Source organism: Stenella coeruleoalba (genome assembly GCF_951394435.1).
Source record: "Stenella coeruleoalba genome assembly, chromosome: 5".
NCBI lineage: Eukaryota > Metazoa > Chordata > Mammalia > Artiodactyla > Delphinidae > Stenella > Stenella coeruleoalba.
In genome coordinates, this window is record NC_137150.1 from 22,578,866 (window position 1) to 22,593,482 (window position 14,617).

A 14,617-nucleotide genomic window follows, 5' to 3' on the forward strand; every position below is an offset into this window, starting at 1 on the left:
ACTACTCATGTTTCAGATCATCACAGGAACATATGCATAAGAAGATACCATGTATATAGGTATTTGGGTTAGATAAGGTTTACTTTAATGGGCTCCAGAGAGCCTAACAAGAGTTCTGAAAGCTTTTAGAAAAGGAATTGATATGTCTAAAACAGAATAGAGAGTTCATTTTTTTTTAAATTAGACAATTCTAGAGCATTAAAAACAAACAACAAAAACATTAACAGTGATCATGGAGTCCAGGTTAACTCTTATATCCTTTACACTTTTTCTAGTAATTGAGATACACTAATTTGCCTATTATTACAGCCTTGGTCCCTTTTTTTTTTTTCAATTTAGCTGGCTGGGTTAGAAATCTGTGGTATCCTTGGTCTAATTTAGTTTTAGTTATTTGATCAATTTAAAATTATTAAAAAATGTGAAAATGAGTAATAGATGAATCATTCAATTCAGATTGATACTCTGTTGTGTTTTTCAGAATCATTCATTCTAAAATAATATACTCCTTTAACTCTTCAGGTCCATACAACTTTATTTACTTCAAAGCACTTATCTGACATTATATACTTAATTTTTTTGATGTAACATCTGTCTTCTGTACTAGAATGTAAATTTCATATGGACAATAACTTTACATATTTTGTTTGCTGCTGTATTATCAGCCCTTAAAAAGATATTTGTGAGAGAGTAGGAATTCAATAAATATAGAATGAATGAATCAATAGAAATTTAGTTCTCTTTATATCTTCCTCTAACCAATCCCTTTATCAAACCTATGTTAATTCTTTGGTGTATATCCTGCCATGGTTTTCTCCCTTGAATAGATTTGGTTTTTGGGCATCTTTTTTGGTTTGTTTTTTATGACATCATTCCTGTACCTGCTTATTTCAATTTGGATATCCATTTAGTTAAATATATTCACCTTTCTATAGTTATTTCTATGGGATAGACCTCCAAGGTAAAATTGCTGGATCAACATGAAATGTTAATTCAATACATATTGAGATTACTTTTAAAAATGTAGCAATTCATGTTTCCAAGAGCAATTTATTAGAATTAATATTTCATTACACTCTCTAGGCCATTCTTTAAAATTATTTGCTTGATACATGATGAATGGTGTGACAACAGGTTTTAAATTTGAATTCCCTGTCTACTGGTGAGAATAATGTATTTTCATGTGATCATTGGATAACTGCCAGTTATTTATCCCACACAGGGGTTAGAGTTACAACCTTGGCCCAATCATCACCTACTTAAACTCAAAGTAGATTACCTAAATCTTATTAATAAATTTTAGAAAGTTCAAATACAGCTATCTGAGATGGAAAATTATGTACATTAAAATAAATATATATTAAAATTAGGAATAATTTTTCCACATAAAATTGAAAAGTAAATGACTACATGAATTTAATTATAATGCATTACGGATTTTAAAGTTTACATATGCATTTTCTTACATGAACAGTTAAAAATTAGCATTTACTTCCTAGCCAGAATTAAACTTTCAGTTAACATAAAATAGTTGAGGAAAAGTATTAAATACAAAAGTCTTTTCAGTAGCTGATATTTATCTAAGACATTAGATATAATCACAAGGTCATTTCCTGTTTGGCTGTTTTTGAAAGCTTATGAGAGTAGGTTTGGCAAATTCCTTTTCTGTTTTTTCTTCCTTAAGAATTTTTTAAATGCTGCAGCCTAATGAAAGTCCTTTCCCTCACTTCAGTCAAGAGAAATTCCACTTTTATAAGATTATTGATTTTATCTTACCTTCCAGATTGAGAGTATGTTTTTTTTATCATTCATCTAATACATTGCAGTTTTTCTTCATAATAGTCTTATTCACAAATGCTTTAACTGTTCTTGACTTTTTAAGTATCATGTTTGCCAGGTGTTTCATATTTCAGATAACTTCTATAATACTTTTTGAAATAATTTTCAATCTATGCCTTGCTAATTTTAGGAGTTTATAATTCATTGCCTCTTTCCTGCTGTACTCTCATTAAACAGTGATTTTCCTTAAAGCTTTTCTAGGATGTGAAAGGCCATGAATATATATTCCAGGTTTGTCAGTCAGTTTTGTAAGTGGGGTCGTTGGTAAGCTACCGAATCTTTGAGTTTCCATTTTCTACACTCAAAATGTGCACAATAAGGTGATACGAGATGATAAGGTGCCATGAGATGATAAACAAGTAGCTGGCAAGTTGTAAATGTTTTTTTGCATATGACTCCTTTGGTTTCCTGTTTGTGAGTGGACTTAACTGATTATTGCATCAATCTTTAACTAATAATCATTGTTTTAAGAATGTTTAAACGCTGTCATGGTGTTCAGTTATTTCTATTTCCTTTATTATGGTTATCTCTTTTAGCATGTTTAGAAACTACTCATAAAAGTGTAAAGCTGGTTTATTGTAACGCATTACTAATAAGGACCTAAATATTATAAGCTATGTTCCTTTCTAAGATGATGGTCAATTAGAGAACGCTAGGCAAGCCTCTTTATATTTGAAAGATTATTGGATCAGGTTCAATAAATAATACGTTGAAGGTATTGGATGAGGTTCAATAAATAATACGTTGAAATTTATTTCTGGAAAATTGTAAATATTCTCCATTTTAATCATTTTGGAATGATTATGTGTCAGAAGTGTTATGGGAAGCAGTTACATTTACACTCTAAATCTTCAGTTCTGGATAAAATCGCTCACACCCCAATATTACAGTGACTCCCAGTCCTTTTACGTCAAATCTACACTTCACTTGATTTTCAAGGGCCCATGACATGACATCTGGTCACCACAGTCTCTAGTCATTTGTTTCTCCCTCCTTTATCCCTCACACCCAAGTACACATAAGATTGAATCACTTCCACTCTCCTGCTGTCTCCTATTGTTTCTCCTGAAATACAAATCTCTCCCCCTAACCTCCAAAACCCTGAGAAATGTTTGAGGCTCAATCTCTAGCGTGCAGGGACCAATCTCTCATCTCTCTGCAATTGAATCTCTAAAACTGAAAGATTACCTAATGCTAAAATAACACATTTCCTTTTCACTCATATCCTGTTATGAATTTGAATTTAACTAATTTTCTGTGTGTACTCCATTTCTTGAGATTGTAAATTGTGGGGAAGGGAAACAGGGGAAGGGAACCAGGTCTTCAGTGTCTGTGGCATCTGGTTGAAGGGAAACAACCTACACCTATGAGTTATTTAATTATTTATGCTGCTGCTCAATTGCTGGGCTCTACACCTTAAATCTATTTTGAAATATATTCTGGGGAAAGTATTATAAAAAGATATTTCATGCAATTTAGTTTAGATAAACCCAGAAGCAGGAACAATAATATGGCTATTAATGGAGTTTGTACTATGTAGAAAACCAACATAAGCAATATAAAAACCATTATACTTAATTGATTCTGGTAATAATAATAAATATTGAAAACAAAAAAAGTGGAATTCTCACCATTACCCACTCTCACTTTATTGCAAAATAAAAATTAGATGATTCCCTGAATAAAATGCTTCAAACTGCTTAAGAGAAATTGAGCAAACATATTCTCATCAGACACTTAGTAAATGTATAATTATTCAAAACTGTCCCCAGTTATGGTACATGGAGTACTGCATTTTCTTTATAGTCTGTTTCTATCAAAGTGGCAAGGCTGGCATACACAAAGATCGTATGAAAATACACTAAGAACAAATATTAAACTAATGATTAAATTAATGATAATATTTTTGTATTACATAATATTTTAAAATTGGAACTAATATGCATAGGACAGAATACAGAGTAGTAAAATAGAGAACATGGAGGTAAAATATACTTCTTTTCAAAGTATATTTACTTTGATTTTAAAAGGGAGAAAATAATTGTTCTTGCTGAAAAATATATACTCGGGTCACTGTTTATTTAGAATTGTGTTTCTTTTCTCTTTCATTATTAATTTTGTCATTAAGAAGTCACTCCCTCCCTCCCTCGTTCCATCCTTCTCTCCCTCCCTCCCTTTCTTCTTTTTTCTTTCATTTCTGTTCCTTCGTTTCTTCATTCCTGCCTTCCTTCCTTTTACTTTCCTTCCTTCCTTCCTCTGTGTCTAAAGTTTGTTTGAATAGTTTGAATTCCATAGGTTTTTCTTGGCATTTCTTCTTCTTGTCATTTGTTTGTTTCCTCTGACTTACACTTATGTGTGGAATTATTATAGAACTTCTATTTGCACTGCTATAGAATGGGTGAATTCTAGACTTCCTTCCCTAATCTTCTAAGACCTGTTGGTCTTCTCTGATTTGCAGTTGAAAGGCTGGGCAAAGTGTACCACCTGCTTTTCTAAGACTGAAGATTCAAGGAGGTATTAGAGAAAGCACTGGAGATAAGTAGGAGTAGTCTGGAGCTGGTGGTTTGTTGGCAAACCGAGCTTGGACATTTAAGCAAAATTTCATTAAACACCTTGTAAAAAGAATCATGAGGGAGTAGCATTCATGTGGATAGGATACTCAAAATATGTTGCTTTGTTTTTTTCAGTCTGTGTAAGGAGGCATTTTCTCCTTCCTTGTTTGTCTGATGTTTTCATGGACATAATTCTACCATACTTCCTAGCACGTATTTTACAAGGATCCATACTTCCACATGGCTTACATAATGCTTACAGCATAATAATGGTTTAAGTATATATGTATATATATATATACATATATACATTTTTATGTGTATATATCTAACCTATTTTTGCTCTTTTTTTTTTTTTTTTTTTTTGCTCATTTCTTGGTTGAATAGAGAAGGGAGATTTTTGTGACTTGCCTTTAGTCAACCTTTTTTTTTTTTTTTTTTTTTGCGGTACGCGGGCCTCTCACTGCTGTGGCCTCTCCCGTTGCGGAGCACAGGCTCCGGACGCACAGGCCCAGCAGCCACGGCTCACGGGCCCAGCCGCTCCGTGGCACGTGGGATCCTCCCGGACCAGAGCACGAACCCACGTCCCCTGCATCGGCGGGCGGACTCCCAACCACTGCGCCACCAGGGAAGCCCCTAGTCAACCATTTTTATCAAGAGGACAAATGAAACTTTTCCAACTGCCAGATTCTAGCTACTGGCAGCACATAATTAAATCCTATCAGCAACAAATAAGTATATGGAATTTCTTTTACTATGATTCTGTTCATTGATATGCTATAGAGCCATCTGCTAGAGCTAATGGATTTAAAACAGCAAGATTCTAATATAAAATAGATTTTAAACAAATTATATATGCAAATATATTATTTTAGCTAGAGTGTTTGATATTCAAACAGTAAGATAATAAACTTAATAGCTTAGATCCTATATCTGAAAATAGTAATAAGAAAACAACTATGCACTGCATATGTATTATTTTAGTGGCAATCTTAATGTATACTTGTTGTTAAAACTTCTTTGTTTCAATTATTATAGTTGAAATTTGGTTGGATCTGCACAAGTTGAGAGGAATCAGGTGAAAAGTAACTCACAGGATTGGTGGTAAGGTAGTGATGCTAGGTAGTGGGTATTCGAGATTTTCTATATTGAGAGTGGGTTTCAATATGTCTGCATTAAATTTCCCAATAATTTCCATTTTCCTCCAAAATATGTGCATACTCAACCTAAATTCAAAGCTACAATTAGCTAAGATAAAGATTAATGAAGTTTAAGAAAACAACGATTACTTGCAGTACAACCTGTCTCCAGTATAATTATAGCTTAGTGTTCTGGTCACTAGCGAATTTTAAAGCAACTATTTTGTAGCAAATCATAACCCTTATTCATTTAGCTAGAGCTGAACCATAGAGCCAGATTTCTAGCTTCTAAATGACAGGAACCTCCAGGAGAATAAAATATATTGAGTTATCACTGAAAGATCCTCATTATTTTAATCATTGCCATGTGACTGGTTTGAGAATGTGGCCATGATTTTAATCTGATACAAATGTTGTTGATTAGATGCAAAGTAATGAAAGTTAAATAGAGTGGCAGCTTGTCAGCACTTATTCTCTCTGCTTTCCATATGTATTACACAAGGCCCCACAGCTCCAATATGGCTTATATAATGCTTACAGTATAATAATGATTTAAGTGAGGAAGCTCACCCTCACATTCAGGCTTGATTTACTGCTTGAGCCAGAATAACTCCTTTTAGAATGTCTGGAACAGCAAGTTGTCCACTAATATGCATAGCAATGAGTCTTATTTTTAAAGTCACTGCTTCTTGGCAAGAGATATGTTTTTCTAAAGATTCACAACTGGAAGCATTGTCCTGCAGGAAAAACCCTTCACAAGTTGCTTTAGTGTTAACTCACAAACAAACTAAAGTGTTAGATGCTAAAATGACAGGACTTTGTTTCAAAATTTACAACTATACATTGGAAAGTTCCTCTTAAAAAATAAGAATGCAAATTACAAAACGAATGATTGGCTTGTTTTCCCTTTTAGGGACTGCTTAAATATTTACTGATTCAATTAAAAGAGTGGAAATTCTCTGGTTCTACTGTATAAAGTTGTTTTATATTTTTAGTGGATAGTAATAGATACTACTTTTTATAAATATTAGTCAAGATTTGCCCTTTTGAAAAGGTTTTCTGTTATTAAACTTTCCATGCCTGAAAAAATTTTTTCTCTCTGGCTTGATAATGGTGTATGCTAAATTACTAATGGAAGAAAATCTTCACATAGGACACACACATACATCTCAATGTACAAACATACACAAGAACTCAAACGTAGAAATGAGTTAATCATACACTGTGGCTCATGACAAATTTCATGGCTCTGAATTTTAAAAATCTTGGTTCTACTTTAATTTTGTTTTTCATCTCCAATTTATATTTTTATTCCCTTAGTCTCTATATGTACCTGCTTTGATTAATATATGTCAATGATAATGCATGTGTTATTGTAAACTATGTAGGACAGGATTTGGTATGTGATTCTAATATATATAAATTATGTTTTTTCCCCAAATATATTTTCTGTTTCTTAACTTTTAAACACAATATTATACTCTAAATATCTACAAATTGTGTTATATGGCAGGGATAATATTCCATATACTTAAAATTTATGGCATGGGCACCAAACAATGAAACTTGATAGTGGCAGCAAACAATAGGTAAAGCCATCAATCTAAGTGCCTACTGGCTGGATATCAGGTTTGTTGAATGAACGTTGTGTAATTTCAATAAAGAGTGCCATATTGCATTACAGACATTTCATTTTGTATTCTACACATTCAATTTTGAAATTATCTTTTCACTTTCTTCCTTTTTTTTTTTTTTTTTTTTGCGGTTTGCGGTCTCCTCACTGTTGTTGCCTCTTCCGTTGTGGAGCACAGGCTCCGGACGTGCAGGCTCAGTGGCCATGGCTCACGGGCCCAGCCGCTCCGCGGCATGTGGGATCTTCCCGGACCGGGGCAAGAACCTGTGTCCCCTGCATCGGCAGGCGGACTCCCAACCACTGCACCACCAGGGAAGCCCTCTTTTCACTTTCTTAATGAACCTATTGAAGAACAGAATGTCCTAATTCTTCTTGGTGGTTCCTTTATTAGTTGCATTTTTGTGTTTCATGTAGAAGATCTTTTCCAACCTTGAGGTTATAAACTTAGTATGATCATTTTCTCCCGCCAAATTTGTAATTTTGTCTTTCATATTTAAAACTTAATTGACTATAAATTGATGTATGTGTATGGTATGAGAAAAGGGTCTAATTCCATTTGTTTTTTTCATTACTTATTATAAGGTTAAACCTCTCCTCAATGATCTTCAAAGCTGGTACTGTCATAAGTTAAGTTTTCTAAGCTGAAAATTTTAAATAAAAATATTTTATGTGATTTTTGCATAAATAATAACAATAATATTAAAGATATAAATACAGGGCCTAACAAATAATCACTCATCTATTAATGTGAGTTATTATAAATATTCTGCTATACTAAAATTGTATCAGCTAACTTTAAAACATCTTCTAATTATGAGGACTATTTGAAAATGTTTGCAAATGCTTCAAATTATCTTCATATCATAAAAAGTGAGAACAAGATAATTTATTGTGACAAATTATTTGTAAAACATTATTCAAGTTACTATAGATAACAAAAATATAAGACTAATCCTCACCCTGCATGATTCTACAATCTAGATGGGAGACAGAGCATATACATGTAAAGAGAATAAGCAACAATCCTAAGAAACTACAGTAACTACCAAATTAACAGAGATGATTATGAGGACTACAACTTTAGAGAGGAATGATAAATTATTATAGACTGGAGCTGTTGAGGAAGAATTCATACTCTCTGAAACATTATTGTAGCAAACATTACATTGTTTGTAGAACACTATCATATTATTTGAAGGTAGAACAGGATAATTTAAAGGTAACTTCTTAATCTCTAGAGCAAGCATTAGTATATTATAGTCATAGCTAAATTTCAGTATAGGAGAGAAAATGGAATACCAAAAAATATAATACTGAAAAGAAGGCAGAAAGGGGGAGAGAAGTAACAAACAAGTAGACTAATTATAAAGTTTATGGAAGATGTATAGTTAACCATGCCTATAAGTGCATTAAATATGAAAGGACTTAATAACTCAAAGTCAGATAATATTAAACAGAATAATAAAACAATGCAGGCATACCTCAGAGTTATTGCAAGTTTGGTTCCAGATCACTACAATAAAGCAAATATCACAGTGAAGAAAGTTACACAAATTTTTTGGTTTCCCAGTACATACAAAAGTTATGTTTACACTATATTGTAAAGTGTGTGGTAGCATTATGTCTAAAAAGGAGTATGTACAATACTAAAAAAAACGCTAACCATCATCTGAGACTTCAGCGAGTACTAATCTTGCCTCAACGTTGATGGCTGCTGACTGATCAGGGTGCTGGCTCCTGAAGGCTGGGGGTGGCTGTGGCTATTTCTTAAAATAAGGCAACACGGAAGTTTGCCACATTGATTGACTCTTCCTTTCACAAACGATTTCTCTGTAGCATGAAGTGTTGCTGATAACATTTCACCCACAGTAGAACTTCTTTCAAAATTGGAATCAATCCTGTCAAATCTTGTCAAAATCCTGATAAAGCCACTGCTTTATCAACTAAGCTGATGTAATATTCTAAATGCTTTGTTATTATGTTAACAATCTTTATAGCAACTTCACCAATAGATTCCATCTAAAGAAACCAACTTTTTTCTCATCAGTAAAAAGCAACTCCTCACCCATTAAAATTTTATCATGAGATTGCAGCAATTCAGTCACCTCTTCAGGCTCCACTTCTAATTCTGATTCACTTTCTATTTTTGTCACATCTGCAGTTATGTCCTCAACTGAAGTACTGAACCCCTTAAAGTCATCCATGAGGATTGAAATCAACTTCTTCCAAACTCTTCTTAATGTTGATGTTTTGACCTCTTCCCATGAATCACAAATGTTCTTAATGGCATTTAGAATGATGAACGCGTTCCAGAAGGTTTTTTTAAATTAATTAATTAATTAGTTAATTTATTTTTGGCTGCCTTGGGTCTTCATTGCTGCATGCGGGCTTTCTCTAGTTATGGCAAGTAGGGGCTACTCTTTGTTGCAGTGTGCGGGCTTCTCATTGCAGTGGCTTCTCTTGTTGCAGAGCATGGGCTCTAGGCATGTGGGCTTCAGTAGTTGTGGCACGTGGGCTCAGTAGTTGTGGCTCGCAGACTCCAGAGTACAGGCTCAGTAGTTGTGGCACACGGGCTTATTTGCTCCGCGGCATGTGGGATCTTCCCGGACCAGGGATAGAACTTGTGTCCATTGCATTGGCAGGCAGATTCTTAACCACTGTGGCACCAGGGAAGTCCCAGAAGGTTTTCAATTGACTTTGACCAGATCCATCAGAGGAATCACTTTCTATGGCAGCTATAGCCTTATAAAATGTTATTTCTTAACTAATAATATTTGAAGGTCAAAATTACTTCTTAATCCATGGATTGCAGAATGTTTTGTTATCAGGAATGAAAACAACATTAATCTCATTGTACATCTTCATCAGAGCTCTTGGGTGACCAGGCACCTTGTCAATGAACAATAATATCTTGAAAAAAATCTTTTTTTCTAAGCAGTAGATCTCAACAGTGGGCTTAAGATATTCGGTAAACCTTCTTGTAAACAGATGTGCTGTCATCTAAGCTTTATTGTTCCATTTATACAGCACAGGCAGAGTTGATTTACATAATTCTTAAGTGCCCTAAGATTTTCAGAATGGTAAACAAGTATTGGCTTCAACTTAAAGTTACCAGATGCATTAGCCTGCAAGAGAGTCAGCCTGTATTCTGAAGCTTTGAAGCCAGGCATTGACTTCTCCTCTCTAGCTATGGAAGTCCTAGATGGCATCTTCTTCTAATAGATGACTCTTTTGTCTACATTGAAAATCTGTTGTTTAGTGTAGCCACCTTCATGGATTATCTTAGCTAGATTTTCTGGATTACTTGTTGCAGCTTCTACATCAGCACCTACTTACTGTTCTGTCTTGCACTTTTATATTATAGAAATGGGTTATTTCCTTAAACCTCATGAATCAACTTCTGCTAGCTTCAGACTTTTCTTCTGCAGCTTCTTCACCTCTCTCAGCCTTAATAGAATTGAGGAGAGTTAGGGCCTTGCTCTGGATTAGGCTTTGGCTTAATGTTGTAGGTGGTTTGATCTTCCATCTAAGACCACTAAAACTTTCTCCGTATCAGCAATAAGGCTGTTTCACTTTCTTATCATTAGTGTGTTCACTGGAGCAGCGCTTTTAATTTCCTTCAAGAACTTTTCCTTTGCAATCATGACTTGGCTAACTATTTGGCACAAGAGACCTAGGTTTTAGCTTATCTCAGCTTTTGACACACCTCCCTCAGTAAGCCTAATTATTCTAGCTTTTAATTTACAGTGTGAGACATGCAACTCTTCCTATCACTTGAATATGTAGAGGCCATTGTAGGGTTATTCACTGGTCTAATTTCAATATTGTTGTGTCTCGGGGAATAGGAAGGCCTGAGGAGAGGGAGAAAAACAGGGAATGGCCTCTCCATTGAGCAGTCAGAATACACACACTTATGGATTAAATTTGCTATTATATGTGGATGTGGTTTGTGTCACCACAAAACAATTACAATTGTAACATCAAAGATCACTGATCACAGAACACCATAACAAATATAATAATAATTTAAAAGTTTGAAATATTGAGAGAATTACCAAAATGTGACACAGAGACACTATAGTGAGCAAATGCTGTAAGAAAAATGGTGCCAACAGACTGGCTAGACAGAGGTTGCCACAACCTTCAATATGTAAAAAACACGATATCCGTAAAGTACAATAAAGTGAAGCATAATAAAATGAAGTATGCCTGTACTCAACTATATGTTGCTTAAACACACATATACTCACACAAACACATACATTTTAAGTATAAAAGATGAACTTAAAATAAATTTCCAAGGACTTTATGAAGAAAAGTTTTAAATTCCAACAAAAGACACCAAAACACATAACCAAGTAGGAAGGCATACTATGTTCTCAGAGATAAAAGGTCAAAATAATAAAGATCTCAGTTCTCACTAAACAGATAGATAAACTTAATTCTAACCTAGACTGAGTGTAAATTTCATACGGAACTGATTTTAATGTCTGAAGGACATAAAGAAGTCTTTAACTAATAAAAGTTGTATCTGTTAGGAACTGTGAAGTGTCTGAGATTTTATCCCACCTGCAAACTGAAAAGTTAACTTACCAGAGCTTCAACATGCTGGCAGAATACACAAGAATCCTGGGTCAGAAACAAAGGACATTATCACACACAGCGATGTCAGTTGCTAGATTACTGATGTTTCTTTGTACCAGAGCTCTGGTTCCTAGAGGGTGACACAAAGAGAGCCAGATGGCAAATGCATAACCAGTTGGTTTTATTACAGAAAAGAAACTCTGGCTTCAGAAAACAGACAATTTTATAATGGGCATTAAACTTGCCTACTCTATGTTCTGAAGGGATAAGTTATCTTTATTTATAATTGCTTTATAGGAGGACATTTTCTCCATCTTTCAAGCCTGTTCTATACAAGCATCCAGAATATATGGACCATCTTTCAGTTTTTAATGTAGAAGTAATTTCAGACTTACAGAAGAGATTCACCAGTTGTCAAATTCTTCCATTTACCATCTCTCTCTGTCTCTGTCTCTCCCTGTCACCCCCTCATCTTCTTCCTTCTCCCTCTCCCTCTGTCTCTCTATCTCTGTTTTCTAGCCATTTGAGGATAACTTAAAGACAAAATGCTACAGTACCTCTTAATATTTCAGTGTATGTTTCTTAAAGACTACTGTACAGCCATCAAATTCTAGGAATTAACTTATCATTTATGTAGTACTACCTTCTACTCCACAGACTATTTAATTTCACAAAATGGTACAATAAAGTCTTTTATGGACCCTGGGATCCAATCTATTATCCTACAAAGCATTTTGTTGTCCTGTTTCTGTAATCTACTTCAACATATATCCTGAATATGGTGGTATTTCACAATTTAGCTCTCTGACCCTTGCCACCATCATTTTTCTTTAGTTTTTCTTAATTTTAAATACTTAGTTCTAACACATAGAGACAATTCCTAAAATAATATTTGTACTGAAATTTTTATACAAATTTTAAATGAGCTCTTGTTATTCTTGAGTTATTTTAATGTAATATAAATATTTTGTACAATAATATAACTGGAAAATGTGCCAAAAAAGAATAGATCATAGTCTAGATACATGCAAACACAAATCACTTTCTTTTAAATCTCTCCTAACGAGACACAGCAAAATATATTAGCAGTGTTTAACAAAATTTATAGATGAATGACTTTTACCTCTGAAGTTTCAAAAAATTCAGATTACATCAAATATTAAATTATGGGCATAGTGCAAAGGGGAATTATACAGTGGTGCTGGATAGCATCTGAAAAAGGTCACCTAAGTACACAATATTGTTTCCCACTTTGTAACAAAAACACTATCCTCTAATTTACCCATCATACTGCTACAGAGAGAAAAAGGAAATTGCTAATACTAAGACAGCAAAATAAACATGCTTTAAATTATTTATAATATTTATAAATTGAGTAAAAAATTTCCTTCACAAGTGGTTGAGAACAACTATTGTAAAACTCCTAGTGAACCATTAAGATAATTGTTCTTTGAAGATTTCCCATGATCAGACGAAAAATATACAGAAAATAAAAATTAAAGTAGATTTTTTTTTCTTTTAAGCAGGTGAGTATAGTAACTGGGGAAATTGAAGCAAATGCAATTTTTTAGTAAAGCTTGGGGAAAATGAAGTCTCGTTTAGATATTTCAAGACACCATGGGGAACATATATTATTTTCTCCTACAGTCATTGTGCAGACCAAAAGAAATACTATGACATGTTTTCAAGATGTACAGGGCAAAGTGGAAGTATACTTCTTCCCCTCAGTCTTCCAGTAATAGAGATGTTATTATTCATTCCTATAGTCCCAAGGCAATTATGAGGTTTTAGGGGACAGAGAAGGTATATATTTTTTACCTTGTGCCTCCCCAAAGAGCAAAAATGAAGCCTAGCTTTCTTTATAGGATGGACTATATTTAGTGACTGTACATCATAAGCCTTTGAACTGAGGTCTTAGAAAAGCTAGGGTTCTAAATTTATATTTGGAAGATCAGAATCATACCTTGTTTTTGTAAGGCCAAATCGTATAACCTGTACAAATTTCAGGTTCTTTAACTCTGAGGAACAATTTTGTGAGGTATATTAAATGACTAAGTTAAATGATCTAGGTAGAAATACTCTTTAAATTATTTATGGTAATGTATGACATTACAATTGCTTGAATTACTTAGTTGTACCTAATTCTTTTCATTAAATACACACAGAGAAAGCTTTCAAATATGATGGGAATCCATAATTATGAGTGAGGGGAATGTTGAAACTATGTACAGAAAAAAAGAAAAGAAAAAAAGATGATGGGATAAAGAGAGAGATGACTCATGGTTAGATAGGTAGACAGTGATAGACGAAAGAAGGAAAGAAAGAAAGAAAGAGAGAGGGAGGAAGGGAGGAAGGAAGGAAGGAAAGGAAAAGAGAGGTGAGGGAGATAAACTGAATAAATAAAGAGCATAAAGATGTTAAATACTACATATGTAGAGTACTATCTGGTTAATGATATTGGCAATAAGTACATTTTCACTGTGCCCTCTAAAATCCATGTTTATGTAGTCTCCTATATCATACTTATAACAATCATTTTAAAATAAGGAAAGGTGTGTATGTATTTATATTATCTTTCAGCTGTTTACCCAAATCTTAGCATGGTGTCTTGCACTCCGTCGGGACTCAAGAAATTTTTTTTTTGAGAAAATATTAGGAAAATTCCCAAACATTCTTTATCTTTTTACTATAATTTTCACCTTCCTTTTCTTTATGGCTTTACTGGGAACATGGAAAGGAGAAATTTTCTCCCACTTACTAATACCAACCTTTACCGTGATACTTTCAACCTTACATAAAAATCATGTCTTCTTTGTAGCACGTGTTATCAAGAAGACAGAAAGTCCCACCTCATGATACCCATCTATTGTCCA

General features: G+C 33.8%; 1 protein-coding gene across 1 annotated transcript in view; it reads right to left on the bottom strand.

Annotated features, from left to right (window-relative positions):
• Positions 1-8,629: 8,629 nt before the first annotated feature.
• LOC307187293 (beta-adducin-like) overlaps positions 8,630-14,617 on the bottom strand; it is a 396,022-nt gene continuing 390,034 nt past the window's right edge. The window contains exons 6-7 of the mRNA XM_079923146.1: positions 11,754-11,874; positions 8,630-8,673 (exon numbers count right to left, since the gene is read on the bottom strand). The gene's annotated coding sequence lies outside the window, so the exon portion shown is untranslated. The remainder of the gene's footprint in view (positions 8,674-11,753; positions 11,875-14,617) is intronic.